The 16049-nt window shown below is 40.0% G+C and overlaps 1 long non-coding RNA gene across 4 annotated transcripts; it reads right to left on the reverse strand.

Moving 5' to 3' along the window:
• Positions 1–3924: 3924 nt before the first annotated feature.
• LOC124010058 lies at positions 3925–10911 on the reverse strand. 4 transcript variants are annotated; one of them, XR_006834354.1, is made up of 8 exons: positions 10588–10911; positions 7074–7205; positions 6840–6936; positions 6581–6636; positions 6003–6128; positions 5872–5926; positions 5648–5746; positions 3925–5188 (listed from the first exon to the last, which is right to left on the reverse strand). It is a non-coding gene; the product is annotated as an uncharacterized LOC124010058 (long non-coding RNA). The 4 variants fall into 4 exon arrangements; XR_006834353.1 differs by having other exon boundaries at positions 3925–4662; positions 4972–5188; positions 5872–6128; XR_006834355.1 differs by having other exon boundaries at positions 3925–4662; positions 5872–6128.
• Positions 10912–16049: the final 5138 nt, after the last annotated feature.

Consider the following 16049-nt stretch of genomic DNA (forward strand, 5'->3'; position numbering starts at 1 on the left):
AATCAGGGGACAGGAGGGACAAGGATTTAGCAGAAGGGATAGATGATAGGATGAGAGAGTAGTAGGAAAGAGAGTGCAAAGATTGCGACGGCAGTTGACAATCTGGGTAGGAACTGCGTGGTTAGGGTTGGAGGACGGGGAAACAGAAAAGGAACAGTCTCCAGTAATGATGAGGTCATGCATGAGCCTTCCTTGTGAGTGGGAGGGGACTGGGAAAGGATGAGGTCAAAGGAGGCAAGGAGGAGAAAGAGAGAGTTGGAAAGAAATTAATCGAAGACAGATGTCAGAAGGTTGAAGTCGCCAAGTACAAAGATCGGTGAGCCATCGACAGGAAATTAGCTTATCAGTGTGTCAAGCTCATTGAGGAACTCTCTAAGGCAGCGTTTCCAAAATGTGGTTTATGCCCTAACACTACACAGCTGGTTCAAATGACCAATGATGATTAGTTGATTATTTGAATCAGTTGTGTAGTACTAGGGCATAAACCAAAACGTGCACCCCTTGGGGTCCTGAGGACCGTGTTTGGTAAACCCTGCTCTAAAAGGCACCTGGTGGGCAATAGATGACAACAATGTAAAGCTTGAGTGGACAAATGAAGGTGACAGCATGGAATTCAAATAAGATGGACAGGTGAGAGGGAGAAAAGAGAAAATCTCCATTTAGGAGAAATGAGTAGCCCTTTACCACCACCGAGGCGACCAGATGCTAACAAACTATGAGAGAAAACATACTCAGATTAAGCGAGACCAGCTGGAGTAGCAGTATTCTCTGGGGTGACCCATGTCTCCGTCACGGCTAAAAAGTCAAGAGACTGAAGGGCAGCGTAGTTTAAGATGAACTCAGCTTTCTTGACCGCAGATTGGCAGTTCCAAAGGCTGACAGACCAGGAATACATGGGTTGTACATGCAGGGCACACTAAATTAGAAGGGCTGCAGCCAAGGGGTGAGAAGCGTCTGTAAAGCCTAAAGGGAGAGGAGCGAACATAGAGGAGCGAACTAGAAAATAGAAAACACAGTTGCCAAAGCAGCAAAAGAGCCAAATGAGATCATCTGAAAATAACTAGGTAAAATGTGAGAGTGAGAGAGTGGTGTGTAGCCTTCCTCTCTTCATAACAGTAACACCTTATTCATGAGACTGAGTGTTGCAGTACCATTCATTAACCTCTCATTCAAAAAATATATTCAACATCAGTGAAGAATAGTTTTCAAATGAAAATGTGTGTATAATGTGCAAATACACTATCCACAGTTTTAATGGTGCTCTAATCTGGATTGTAGCCTACCTGTTTACAAATGTATCCCTGGGATATTTGAGATGTTTTAAAAGCTCCTTGTCGGCTTTGAGGTATATTTTTAGCTTGAAATGCACTAAGGCCTAACTGAAAAAAAACCCAGGGTTGAGCGTTGGGTTGAAATCTTGATTCACATCGGCTTGTTAATGAATGAAATAAACAAGATGCCACACTATGGGACACATATCAAAGTATACAGGCTATTAGATGCATTGTTGCCTACTATGATCTATTCTATAGCCTAGTTTAACAGTCAATTTTGGGCAATTCACTTTCAAATGACTGCATGAATAGGCATCATAGCCAATGTGAACTACGCCAATCATAGCCGCAGGAAGTAGTGTGTGTGTGTGTGTGTGGGGGGGCACCCCTACTTCCTACGGCTATGATGCCTATTCATGCAGCCATTATTTCAAAGTGAAATTAGGTGTAATTGCAGGAATTAATGTGCAAAAGCTCTCAAAGCAGTCTAGTCTGGCCTTCTGTTTTTGCATTTGACAATTCATGTCACTAAATTAGTTAGAGCTTTCAAAATCCTAATCCAAATCATGATCATTATGAATTAATTTTTCTCCCATAATTCATGAATTAGCCTAATTCATTAATGCACAATAAATGTAGGCTAATCTTTGACCATTCTAATTCATTAGTCTAAAATGTTATAAGGACTTGCAGTTGCATTCATGTTTGAAGGTGTTTTTTTTGCAACAGTGAATTGTGAAACAGGCATGTTTTTCCCGAACACATGATGTCTGTAGAAAATTAAGCCTATTATTATCCATTATCTTAACTTCATTTGGTTTTGGAGAACTTTTTGTAGGCATTTCTAAACCATGTCAATTGAATTGATGTCCTATCAATAGCCTACGTCTCTCTCTACTGATATTGTAATGCCTTTCAACTTTTACATTTGCAGCAATGCCTTGTGCTAAAATAAGAATATATTCTAATAATACTGTATGTAGGCCTACGAGTGCACATTTTATGTATGTGTTTTTATACTGAAGCTATGCTACAATAAGCCACACTCCATCCCTTTTTTTGCTATTACACTGAGGGATTGGGTTGAGGAGGAATACGTAACCACTCTCGAATTCATAGATGGAGCTCCAAAAGTGCTGACAGTGAATGAGCTCAACATGATCATTTTTAGACATAGGCCTGTATAAGACACAACCTTTTGGGTTATGATGGAGCAGTTGTAGGCCTACTAAGATTAAAGGAATAGCAATTAAGCCCTTTTTCTACTTACCCAGAATTCATGGATACCATTTTTATGTCTCTGCGTAGTTTGAAGGAAGTTGCTAACTAGCGTTAGACTTCCAGTTATTGCACTAAGGCTAGTTAGGCTCGCAAACTAGCTTCAACTTCCTTCAAACTGCACGCAGAAACATAACAATGGTATCCATGAATTCATCTGACTCTGGATAAGTAGAAAAGGGCTAAATTGCCAAAATCTCACACTATCCCGTTAAATATTCAAGAATCGGGTATTGGGTAGCCTATATACACTACATGACCAAAAGTACGTAGACACCTGGTCGTTGGACATCTCATTCCAAAATCATGGGCATTAATACGGAGTTGGTCCCCTTTTGCTGCTATAACAGCCTCCAGCCTTCTGGGAAGGCTTTCCACTAGATGTAGGAACATTGCTGCAGGGACTTGCTTCCATTCAGCCACAAGAGCATTAGTTGGTTGGGCACCGATGTTGGGTGATTAGGCCTGGCTCTCAGTCGGCATTCCAATTCATCCCAAAGGTGTTCAATGGGGTTGAGGTCATGGCTCTGTGCACAGAATCGTCTAGACTGTCATTGTATGCTGTAGCGTTAAGATTTACCTTCAGAGGAACTAAGGAGCCTAGCCCGAACCATGAAAAACAGCCCCAGACCATTATTCTTCCTCCACCAAACTTTACAGGTGGCACTATGCATTGGGGAAGGTAGAGTTCTCCTGGCATCCGCCAAACCCAGATTCATCTGTCGGACTGCCAGATGGTGAAGCTTCACTAATCACTCCTGAGAACACGTTTCCATTGCTTCAGAGTCCAATGGCGGCGAGTTTTACACCACTCCAGCCGACGCTTGGGATTGAGCATGGTGATCTTAGGCTTGTGTGCGACTGCTCGGCCATTAAAACACATTTCATGAAGCTCCCAACAAACAGTTATTGTGCTGACGTTGCTTTCAGAGGCCGTTTGGAACTCGGGAGTGAGTATTGCAACCGAGAACATTCGATTTTTTACACGCTACGTGCTTCAGTGGTCCCATTCGATGACCTTGTGTGGCCTACCACTTCACAGCTGAGCCGTTGTTGCTCCTAGACATTTCCACTTCATAATAACAGCACTTACAGTTGACAGGGAAAGCACTAGCAGGGAAGAAATTTGACGAACTGACTTGTTGGAAAGGTGGCATCCTATGACGGTGCCACGTTGAATGTTACTGAGCTCTTCAGTAAGGCCATTCTATGGCCAATGTTCGTCTATGGAGATTGCATGGCTGTGTAGTCGATTTTATACAATGGGTGTGGCTGAAATAGCCGAATCCACTAATTTGAACGGGTGTCAACATAGTTTTATATAGTGTATATCGTTAATTGAAGTGACCATTTAACAGCAGTACCTACTGCAGATTGCACACTTAAAGCCAAAACAATCAGGTTGTGTTTATTAAATTCCCCATTACATGTATGCAGAGGGCAATAGTCAACTATTTTTGTCAACTATTGTTGTGTGTTGACAAATGAAGTTGACGAAGCCAAAACCACATTTCCATTTCAATCAACTACAGTATTGGCAATTCAGTTCTAGGAATCATTGGAATGTCCAGGTTTGAAGTAAACGTGATATTTTTTTTCACATTCCAAACCACATGGCACATTACTGGGCTAGCCATTTCAAATCCGATCTGCAGGTGCCATTGAGCAAATTCAATAAGTCTTTCCACAGTGTTTCTTAGACAAATGAACAAATATCTGGTCCACATAGGATTATATCAAAACGGCAAATGTTTGAAACAATAATAAAAGTATCCACAGTCTATGTTGGCGTCCGGGAAAGTTGATTTGGAACCACTTTTGTTAAGATACCGTTTGTTGAGGTGCCAATGCTGGAGAGGTGGGGGAAGTGGGGAAGCGATGATGATGATGATGATGATGAGTGGACAATTCTGTGGCTCGGACTGGGCCGAGAGGAGGATGAGGTGGAGGGAGCTTCGGGGTCATTGTTCAGATGCTTGTCACCCCCAGTCCCAGAGTCATAGCATACTCCTCCAGCATGTTGTGTGGTTTTGGCCCCGTTTCTTGGGCTGCTCATCTTCATCTTCTTGCAGCCTGTTCGTACCCGGTATTTCAATGGCAAGGGACCATTCTAAAACAAGTGAAGATTTTCTTAAGTGTATGTGTGCAGGAGACTTTTCTGTGACTTATAACCATATTCTCAGATGAGCATGTATTTTAAGAATGACATGAGCTTTAGACAAGCAATAGAGATTTTTTTAATAAATGTGTAATCTCTCCAAAATACATGTGAACATATTGCTTGGTAGAGAATCGAATTCATGAATGGATGCACCACTTCACAACCTTATAAATAAGGAAAACAACACAGCATATTATTTAAAGGTCTTATTAGAAAAGATGACATTTCATGTGTTGAAGTGCAAGGGTAAATGCTTACCCTTCTCCAGGTGTAGATGTGTGCAATGTCCATTAATGTGTATCAATCTGTCAATGGTTCATCTTCATACACAACTTCTATCTGTCAATGGTTCATCTTCATACACAACTTCTATCTGTCAATGGTTCATCTTCATACACAACTTCTATCTGTCAATGGTTCATCTTCATACACAACTTCTATCTGTCAATGGTTCATCTTCATACACAACTTCTATCTGTCAATCTTCATACACAACTTCTATCTGTCAATGGTTCATCTTCATACATTGTGTCAATGAGAAAAAGATTAGTATTAATCAAACAGTGTGAAACTAGTAAAAATCTAACCATTTTTTTTTTTTTTTTTACTAGGCAAGTCAGTTAAGAACAAATTCTTATTTTCAATGACGGCCTAGGAACAGTGGGTTTAACTGCCTGTTCAGGGGCAGAACAACAGATTTGTACCTTGTCAGCTCGGGGATTCGAACTTGCAAACTTTCAGTTACTAGTCCAACGCTCTAACCACTAGGCTACCCTGCCACCCCCAAAAAAATCATTTTTTTTAAAGAAACAAAGTCAATTCTAAGTTTAACAAATCTACACAATGTCTATACAAACGCACAACATTTCAGATCATTGTTCACTGAATTTCAAATAATTACATGAATAATCATTGATTAAATATCCGTAGTCACCTGACAGGTGCATGGAATATCCATTTTACTTCGAAGGAATTTCCTCAGATGCATTATGGTCATGGCTGCTGGACATTGCAAGTATCGCTTGTCAATCATCTTCAGACAACAAAAAAGGTAAGTTGAGTTGAGACATGATAAACACTGCGTTACTTTACAGCCATCTGGATTGACCCTGTATTTAAAAGACACCAATATGATTGTCTTAGGGTTAAAACAATCACCTCTGTCTTCATATCCTTGACTTCACCATCCTCCTTTCCCAGCCTAAGAGAAAAGCTAAATTTACAATTGGAAAAAAGAGCAAAGAAATCATTGAACAAGCATGGGGGTTGGCTGCATTTTTTAAGCATACTTTTTGCCGGTTTGAAAGCAGCTCTGATGAAAAAATTCGATGGACAGGCTTATAATCTCATCGTCGGCTATTATTCTCTTTTCTTCATCTCCACCTCCCCTCGCTCTTCATTTGATCCATTTCCAGCTACAAAATAAGAAAACAACCTGGTATTCAAGTGTGCCAATCCTCCTCTTTCTAATGATAAAGCAACATGAACATTGAACATGCAATGATATGCGTGAGGTTCTTCGCCATTGATTCAACTTGTTTACCATCAAGAGAAGGATGTGCAACATAGAAATCCCTCCTTCGTTTCATTTCATCATTTCATCTTCATCATATCAAAATAATAAATAATTTTTCATGAATTATGATGCACTTGACATTTTTACAAACCAACTTGAGGGGATGAAGGGGAAAATGTAATAATAATAATAATATATGCCATTTAGCAGACGCTTTTATCCAAAGCGACTTACAGTCATGTGTGCATACATTCTACGTATGGGTGGTCCCGGGAATCGAACCCACTACCCTGGCGTTACAAGCGCCATGCTCTACCAACTGAGCTACAGAAGGACCACCAATGTACTGACCTTTGAAAACCCCAGGTACCAACCGGTAAACAATGTCTTGAAGGGTCTTGTCAGACCTGAAATAGAATATTTTTAAAAATTATTTCAGCAAATTGTATGATTCATTTCTGAGCCAGGGTTTACTTGGAAAAAGAGATGTCAATATTGTAATGTGGTTTCGATTTATTGAGCCCCAAGTCTCCACACTCATATTCAAGTTAAAAAATATTATAGAACTTTAATTTATTGCCTTACAAAATGACATACATAGGCTACTCACCTAATATTCAAAAGGGGTTTCGTTTTGTGAATCTGGAGATCACAAATTGGACAGAATTTGCTGGTCTCCAGATAACAAACAATGCACATTTTACAGACTGAAAAGACAAAATAAATCAAAACAATTTGACAACACTGCATACTTTAAGCCAAACGAATCAGTCAAAACTGTGGGCATAGACAGCAACTTGCATTGTGTGGTATTTTGAATGAAAACCAACTGACGACAACTTACATGAGTGTAAACACTCCACAATGGTGGTTGCGTCGATAAAATATCCACCGCACAAGACACACATCAAATGTGGATTCAGCTCAGTAATCTTGATTTTTGTTGTTCTGTGCATTGTCCTAAAATTGTGAAATCCTATAAGAGAGGATAAACAAATTAATGAATGGATACAGCGTAGTTTCGCAATCTGTTCAGAACACAAACGGGCGGGGATGTGCCTTGAGAATGTAAAGCATTTATGTTACTGTTTTAATGTCTACCCTGCGAAAAACGAACCTGGAGATTATTTTGGTGAATTTAAATAGGTTAAACCAATATTTATCTCGTAGGCCTATTTATTATACAATTTTATGTAGCCCAATAACAAGTTACCCTTTTGTAATTGCTACCATGAATTTTGTTTCCAGCTTCCATTTCGATTTTCAGAAGTCTTCACTTCAAGCCAAGCGTTTGATTTATCTAGAATAGCCTAACAATTCCAGAAGCACGTCACAGAAATGTTGATTTCGATGCGAGGTTTTTTTTAAATTGCAAACTGACAGCACATGCATATAAGGCTACTTTTTCAAGTCCGGAATGTGTGCGAGTTTATTTGTTATAGGGCGATTTGGCCGATGAATGATGATCAACTTTTTCCAAAGCTCAATTCATTAAGAACATTGCTAGGTCTATAACGCAAATTGGCAATATATTTAATTGACTTAAACACAGTAAACAACCATTATTTGCCCTATTATTGGCATACATTATGCAGCCTAAATTCGGAGTATAACCTACAGCCACAGAACAATAGGTTCTGGATAGAACCCCAATTACCCACATTTTTTAAGTGTAGACTAAGCGTGCAATCCCGCGCCCGGTTTCTTGACGGATTTAGAGGACCGTTTCCAACTAAATGTTAATATCTTGTGCTCATTTTATAATGGATCAATATGTTTATTATCAATATCTTCGTAGGTAGCCTATGTAGGATACATTTCAAAGTCTGGGCCTATAGTTTACATTGCATTGATAATGACCTAATTGCCCGAGAGAAGGACTTTCGATTATTTTCAGTATTATGCGATCATGCGACGTCAATGTGGCGCGTGGTCATTATGGGCTGTATAAGATTGTAAGTAAAGTGTGTCCCGCGACTGCATGCAGAAGCAAACAGTGAAGTGTGAAGTACTGGCTATGCCTACAAACCGCAAGCTTGACCTGATACAAGACGCAATAAGCTCTTTCATCCCTCTTATGCATGGCCATTCTAAAAGAAGCACACCATAGCGTATCTGACGAGCGCACAACTTGTGTTGGAATATTGAGTTAAATGTATACATTCCTACACCTGTCGAGAAACTGGGAGCGCGCATTATGCATCTCCATATGTGCACATCATGCGTTCCAAGACAATAACTCACTGTAGGCTATTTGTCAAATTAAATGTTGGACTAACCAATCATAATTGTTAAATCATAGGCTTACATACGTATGTACGAAAAGTAGGCTATTGTAATGACCTCCTTGGCTGTAGCATCTACCATGGGCAGCTGATAATCAATCATGTTGATTTATTTAAAAAACCTAGCCTATTCATCACAAATGCCAATGGATCAATGCGGTGGATACAGCGATGAAGAATGGTTGTGCAACAGAGTAGACTCGACAGAATATGCAGCACACTCGAAAATTGTGATTATTTCAACTATTTGACCAAGCAAGAATTAAGACGCATGTGTCACACTGTGTTGGCGCAAGTTCACGCAAACATGGCAGTGTGAACTCCAGACCTACAAAAATCGCATGTTTCATTCTACTCAGCTATGTGTGTTAACTAAACAGCGCGCAATGGCTCAGCCCTCTTATCATCAACTCTAACAGAAGTTAATTCCTAAAATATTTGAACATTTAGTTGGACAAATCTCTGACCCGTCATACCTGTCAATAAACGGGGAGCTCACATTAGACACGTATAATCTCCGAATGTACCCACTGTCACGCGCCTCAAGACAATAGCTAGTTAGTTCACTGTGATGTGAAAACGTTTAAAGCAATGCTTGTCCTGTGCTGTTGAACTACGCATCCCATTGTCTGATGAGACGTATCATTGTAACAACGAAATTGTAGCCATAAACGAAAGAAATAATCCATCAAGCCCCAAATTACGCAAAAGTTAACTTTCTTTCTCGAATGTATCCATTTTCAAATATTATTATGGGTCAATCCCATTGTTAGGCATATAGACATGACTGATCGAGTGCAGAACATTTCACATAGCAGAAAATTATAGTCTGTTTTTAACGCATTTATGAAAGTTGACCAACAAGAAACGCGACTGACCTTATTGTGGGCGGGGAGAAATAGGTATAATTTAAAGATGTAATCAAATGTGAAACATTTAGTTATTTATATGTTTTTGACCTACATGTGAGTTTTTGCCTCAGCCTATTGTGTCAAACTATAATGTCATCACAAGAATAGGCCTACATTATTGATTGTGTTTACATAGTTTATATGGGCAGGCCTAATAACAGTAGCCTCGAACCGGCCTATATTCCAATGTCCACATCCGAATGAGCATAAAAACACGATCAGGTTCTAACCCAAACAAATATAATTAGCTGACTGTTATTTCAGAACTAGATGATGAGCAGCACCCCAGTAGGCTAAGGCATTTATCTTGATTTCAAATGAGATTCGAGTGGTGCTCTGAATCGTGATTGTGGTAATTGTGTTAACAGCATTGTAAATGATCCCATGAGGTCATTTCATCAAATCTATTTATCATCAAATGATCCACGGCAATGAACCATACATTTTTTTTTAACTTTTCAACACTTTTCAAGTGACTGAATAACATAACAAAACATAGTCTAGGTCTGTTCTTGCGATAAGACATCAAATCAGTGTGTGAGAAAGCCATCTCTGTTCAACATAACGGAATTAAATACATTGAATAGGCTATAGCCAGCCTATTAACTATTTACTGCCTAAACAAAGTAGTATATTCGCAAGAGCCTAAAACTTCACAACAGCGAAATCCTGTCAACGTAATTACTTATCTACAACGAAGCCCATGTATTTTCAATGAAAGACAGAATAAACGTATCTATATTGGAAACAAACGAGGCAATTTTGCTACAACGACAAAATCATATTTGATACCACTTTCATGAAAACAACAGCCTAATGAGCCTGTTGAGGACACCTGTTTGAAATCAGCTTGGTAGATAGAATACATACGAATGTGGATGCTTCTCTGCAGACCTGTTAACATTGGCTGCTATGAACAGATCTGCGACCATGTTTCAATTTTGTAAGTTACGCGCTCCAGAAAGAACACAAACATAACCATTGAAATAATATAACATTCTACAATCGTGTGTGCTTTGAGTGTCCATATGCCCGTGTGGTCCACTGCCGGTGTTCACTATTAATCCGATAGCCTGCTGTGGTCTTGCATTTGCAATGCTATAACATTTAATATAAACTTGTATTTTTGCAAGTTAAAACTAAAAGTTCTGTAAATACATACCTAACGGGTTATATCCCGTATGTGATGGACAATGAAAGTTACAAGTCGATCAGAAAAAAATGAATGCAACCCAAGCGGCCATCTTGGAACGAGCTACAAATGCTGTTCAATGGCAGTGGCGAAATTCTCAACAAATAGAAAAAGATCAACGCGCGGAGAGTCAGAAACTTTACACGGATTCTGAACCGTGCCGGTCCAAATAGGTTATCGGTTTGCTCCGTGCTCGAGCCCTATGAAGCAGTAGGCTATGCATAGAGCGGCACTTGATAGCAGTAGAAACTGACACTGTTCCCAAAATGGCTTGCAGGCTAGTTCGACCGCCCCGCTATATCACGTGGTCTCGTTCCTCAAGCGTAACTTTGATATATTGATATGTGGTCACACACATTTCATGCACTGGCTGGGTCTTTAGTCCACAACTCGTGGTCTACGTGGTTTAGATTGTTTCTCTCTCACTCAAACATATGTAGGTGATGGTTTAAGATTTGTAATCAAATCAAATCAAATATATAATAATAATAATATAACCGGCTTAGCTCATTTAGAATTCAGACGCTTTTATCCAAAGCGACTTTACATTCATGTGTGCATACATTCTACGTATGGGTGGTCCCATGATGAATTGAACCCACAAATTGTTACCCTGGCGTTAAACAAGGCCATGCTCTACCAACTGAGCTTCCTGACAGAAGGACCAGAAGGATTTATGCTGCCATCACAGTTATTTAGAATTGGACTGGGGAGTTATTATTATTGCTATTATTATCCTCCGAGAGAGAGAAAGAAAGAGAGAAGGAGATAATTTTAACCGGCTTAGGCTCACTTCATTTGAATTCTAACACAACTCTTTGGGCCTTTTCCCTACATCTCTAATTATAGAGCCATTTAACACCATAAGAGTGTAGGCTAAGGAAAAACGTTTCTCCCCGTGGCTACTGCTCTGATTTTGGGAGTCTTTCCATGATGATACAGGCGATTACACTGAAGGGCACCGGTTCAAATTGTTACCATGTTAAATGTGTATGCCGTTAAACATTCGTGAGGACCATTTAGGCATAGGAGGGCCCAAATACATTTGCTCAATACATTGAATACGCCGATTCCTGATTCTACTGAATCATTTTGGCCCACTCATGATTAGTGTTTGATGAACTTCGCCTATAGTGGAATCTGCCATCAAGCAGAACAGTTGAAACTGGAGCAGCAGCACGGTCAGGTGGACTGGGGACAGCAAGGAGTCATCATGTCAGGTAGTCCTGGGGTATGGTCCTAGGGCTCAGGTCCTCCGAGAGGCTCTGAGGCCCTAAAGAAAGAGCAGAAGGAGATAATTAGAGAAAACTGTTCGCACACTTAGATTCACACAGGACACCAATCACCAATAGGACAGGAGAAGTACCTTCCAGATATAACAAACTGACCACTAGCCATAAGGTGAATGCCCAATTTGTAAGTCGCTCTGACAAATGACTTAAATAAAAATGTAAACTACTGCAGCATAAATACTGGAGGCTGAGACAGGAGGGGTCAGGAGACACTGTGGCCCCATCCGAGGACACCCCCGGACAGGGCCAAACAGGAAGGATATAACCCCACCCACTTTCCCAAAGCACAGCCCCCACACCTCTAGAGGGATATCTTCAACCACCAACTTACCATCCTGAGACAAGGCTGAGTATAGCCCACAAAGATCTCCACCATGGCACAACCCAAGGGGGGCGCCAACCCAGACAGGATGACCACATCAGTGAATCAACCAACTCAGGTGACGCACCCCTTGTGTGTAGATTGATGAAAAAAGCAACAATTTAATCAATTTTAGAATAAGGCTGTAACGTAACAAAATGTGGAAAAAGTCTAGGGGTCTGAATAGTTTCCAAATGCACTGTAAAGGAACAAGATCATCCACATGTATTGATTACATTTTTACTAATACTGTAGATCTTTGTTCTAAAGCTGTATTCGTACCCATTAGATGGAGTGATCACAATGAAGTGGCTATATCAAACGTTCCAAAAGCTGGGCCTAAAATAGTGTATAGGTGTGCTGTGACCTTGTTTTAGTGTTGGTCAGGACGTGAGCTGGGTGGGCATTCTATGTTGTGTGTCTGGTTTGTCTATTTCTATGTTTGGCCTGATATGGCCTGATATGGTTCTAATAATAATATAATATATGCCATTTAGCAGACGCTTTTATCCAAAGGTGATTGAACCCACTACCCTGGCGTTACAAGCGCCATGCTCTACCAACTGAGCTACAGAAGGACCAATCAGAGGCAGGTATTAGTCATTGTCTCTGATTGGGAACCATATTTAGGTAGCCTGTTGTGTGTTGGGTTTTGTGGGTGATTGTTCCTGTCTTTGTGTTTGTGGCACCAGATAGGACTGTTTCGTTTTTTTCACGTTTATTGTTTTGTAGATTGTTGTACTTTCATCTTTATTAAAGATGTACAAAACTAACCACGCTGCATTTTGGTCCGCCTCTCTTTCACCAGAAGAAAACCGTTACAATATTTGTTGGTCTGATGTGATTAAAAAATCCAGACGCTGCACTGATGAATTTATAAAATTAATTCTTCACATTTTTGATAAACTTGCACCTGTTAAGAAACTGACTGTTGGAACTGTTAAGGCTCCAAGGATTGATGTGGAATTGAAAAACTATATGGTTGAAAGAGACGGGGCAAAAGTAGTGGCTAATAAGTAATAATAATACATCTGTCTGACTTACTGCAAATTGAGAAATGATGTGACTAAACAAAAACAACAAAAAGAAGAAGAAACTTTATTATGAAGATAAGATCGATGATATAAAGAACGATGGAAAAACAACTTTGGATTACTTTAAATTAAATTATGGGCAGAAAGACAAATTAAACTCACAAAGCCATTTGATGTTGCCAAATATTTGAATGATTACTTTATTGGCAAAATGGGCAAACTTACGCAGGAAATGCCAACAACTCAAAACTAATAATGAATGAAAAGCATTGCAAGTTAGTGAGGTGGAAAATGTATTGTTATTGATCAATAATGACAAACCTGGCATTGACTCCTGAGATGGAAAGATTCTGAGGACGATAGCTGACTCAAGAGCAACTCGTATCTGTCATATCTTTAATCTGAGCCTAGAGGAAAGTCCTTGTCCTTCGGCCTGGAGGGAAGCCAAAGTCATCCCGGTGCCCAAGAGTGGTAAAGCAGCATTTACTGGTTCTAACAGCAGACCTACTGCCAGCTCTCAGCAAACTGTTGGGAAAAAAATTGTGTTTGACCAAATACAATACTATTTCTTTGTGAACAAATTAACAACAGACTTTGAGCATGCTTGTTGAGAAGGGCACTCAACATGTACTGTACTGACACAAATGACTGATGATTTGTTGAAAGAAAATGATAAGAAACAGATTAGATTTCAGTGCAGCATTTTACAATATTGACCTGTTGTTTAGAAAACGAAAGTGTTATGGCCTTTCATGGCCTTTCAGAGCTATCTATCTAATATAACTTTCTTTAATGGAAGCTTCTCTAATGTCAAACATGGAAAGTGGGGTGTACCGCAGAGCTGCCCCTTACTCTTTTCTATGTTTACCAATGACCTGCCTGCCACTGGCATTAAACAAAGCACGTGTGTCCATGTATGCTGATGATTCAACCATATATGCATTAGCAACCACAGCTAATGGAGTCATTTAAACCCTTAACAAAGAGTTGCAGTCTGTTTTTGGCATTCAGGTCAAATAATTCAATATTAGTTTCATCAGACCAGAGAATCTTGTAATAAACTGGTCCTGAACATCTCTAAAACTAAGAGTATTTGGTAAAAAATAATTCCCGAAAGAATCTGGTAATGAATGGTGTGGCTGTTGAACAAGTTGAGGAGACAAAATTACTTGGTGTTACCTTAGATTGTAACCTGTCATGGTCAAAACACATAGATTCAAAGGTTGTAAATATGGGGAGAGATCTGTCCGTAATAAAGAGATGCAGGTTCCAGTTTTGTTTTATCTTGATTATTTATCCAGTCATGACTAGTTAAGCTGCTGCTGGCCCAGAACAGAGCGACACTGATTACAATGAAAAGCAAGCAAGAGGGCTAATACAAATACTACGCATGCCAGTCTCCCTTGGCTAAGAGTTGAGGAGAGAGTGAGTGCATCACTTTTTATAAGAAAAGTGTTGAAAATTCAGAATTTTTGTATAGTCAACTTACACACAGCTCTGACGCACACATTTACCCCACCAGACATGCCACCAGGGGTCTTTTCACAGTCCCCATGTCCAGCACAAATTCAAGAAAGCGTACAGTATTATATAGAGCCATTATTGCATGGAACTCCCTTCCCTCTCATATTTCTCAAATGAACAGCAAATCTGGTTTTTAAAAAAACATATAAAGCAACACCTTGCCGCACAACACCTCTCCCCTATTTGATTGAGATGTGTGCGTATTAATACGTAAGCTACGTGTGTCTTTTTTAAATGTATGTAGAGTTGTTCTGTCCTTGAGATGTTCTTGTCTATTAATGTTCTGTGCGATGTTATGTTTCATGTTATGTTTGGACCCCAGGAAGAGTAACTGCTGCTTTCGCAACAGCTAATGGGGATGCTAATACAATACCAAATAGTTAGCGTCAATTAATGGGCTACTAGTTCATTAGCTAGCTAGTTCTATTGAATCTTACAGATAGCTGCAGACAGTGTGCTAGCAGTAGGCATGTTCTGGCTGAACTATCTCTGCATGGGCATAGGGAACTGTATTCTATACTTTTTTTTAAACATTCAAATATGTCAAATATTTCTGGAGATATATTGCAATATTTCCTGTTTGTTTTCCTTTCAGACCCCCAGCAACTCACTCTCCCTGTGTCTAAAAAGGATGTTCCCTCTGAGCAGCACGGTGAGCAGGAATGTAGTCTTAGTCTGAGGCAGGAGGACCCAGAGAGCACACAGATTAAAGAGGAATATGAGGAGTTCAGGACCAGTAAGGGGAAAGAGCAGCTTCAAGGGCTGGAGCCTGATACTTGAGACTCCACATTTACTCAAAGTGACTGCAATGATCAGGACCCACCTCATCTCTCACATCCTTACCACACACATACTGTGGAGAACAGAGAGTGGGACTGTCTACCCACAAACACAACTGAAGAGGTCAAAACAGAACATGATGGACAGGGCTATAGAGTAACAGAACAAACTAATGACTCTATTTCCCTATCTGCGGTAAATCTGCGCTGTTCTGCAGCTCAATGTGGTGGAAAGTGGAGTACTATTTCCAGGATCTACACTACTTAAATCAAAGTCATGGGGGGGGGGGGATCCCATACCAGGTGTGTGGAAAGACTTGTTTGTATGGGGCATTTTGTTTCATCCATCATGTGCAAGAAGTGTGGAGAAGACTTTGAGTCCACAGAACACATGATCAATCACCTGCAATGTCACACCACAGAAATATATTCTTGTAATGTT

The sequence above is a fragment of the Oncorhynchus gorbuscha genome, linkage group LG22, assembly GCF_021184085.1.
Source record: "Oncorhynchus gorbuscha isolate QuinsamMale2020 ecotype Even-year linkage group LG22, OgorEven_v1.0, whole genome shotgun sequence".
In the NCBI taxonomy this organism is placed as follows: Eukaryota; Metazoa; Chordata; class Actinopteri; order Salmoniformes; family Salmonidae; genus Oncorhynchus; species Oncorhynchus gorbuscha.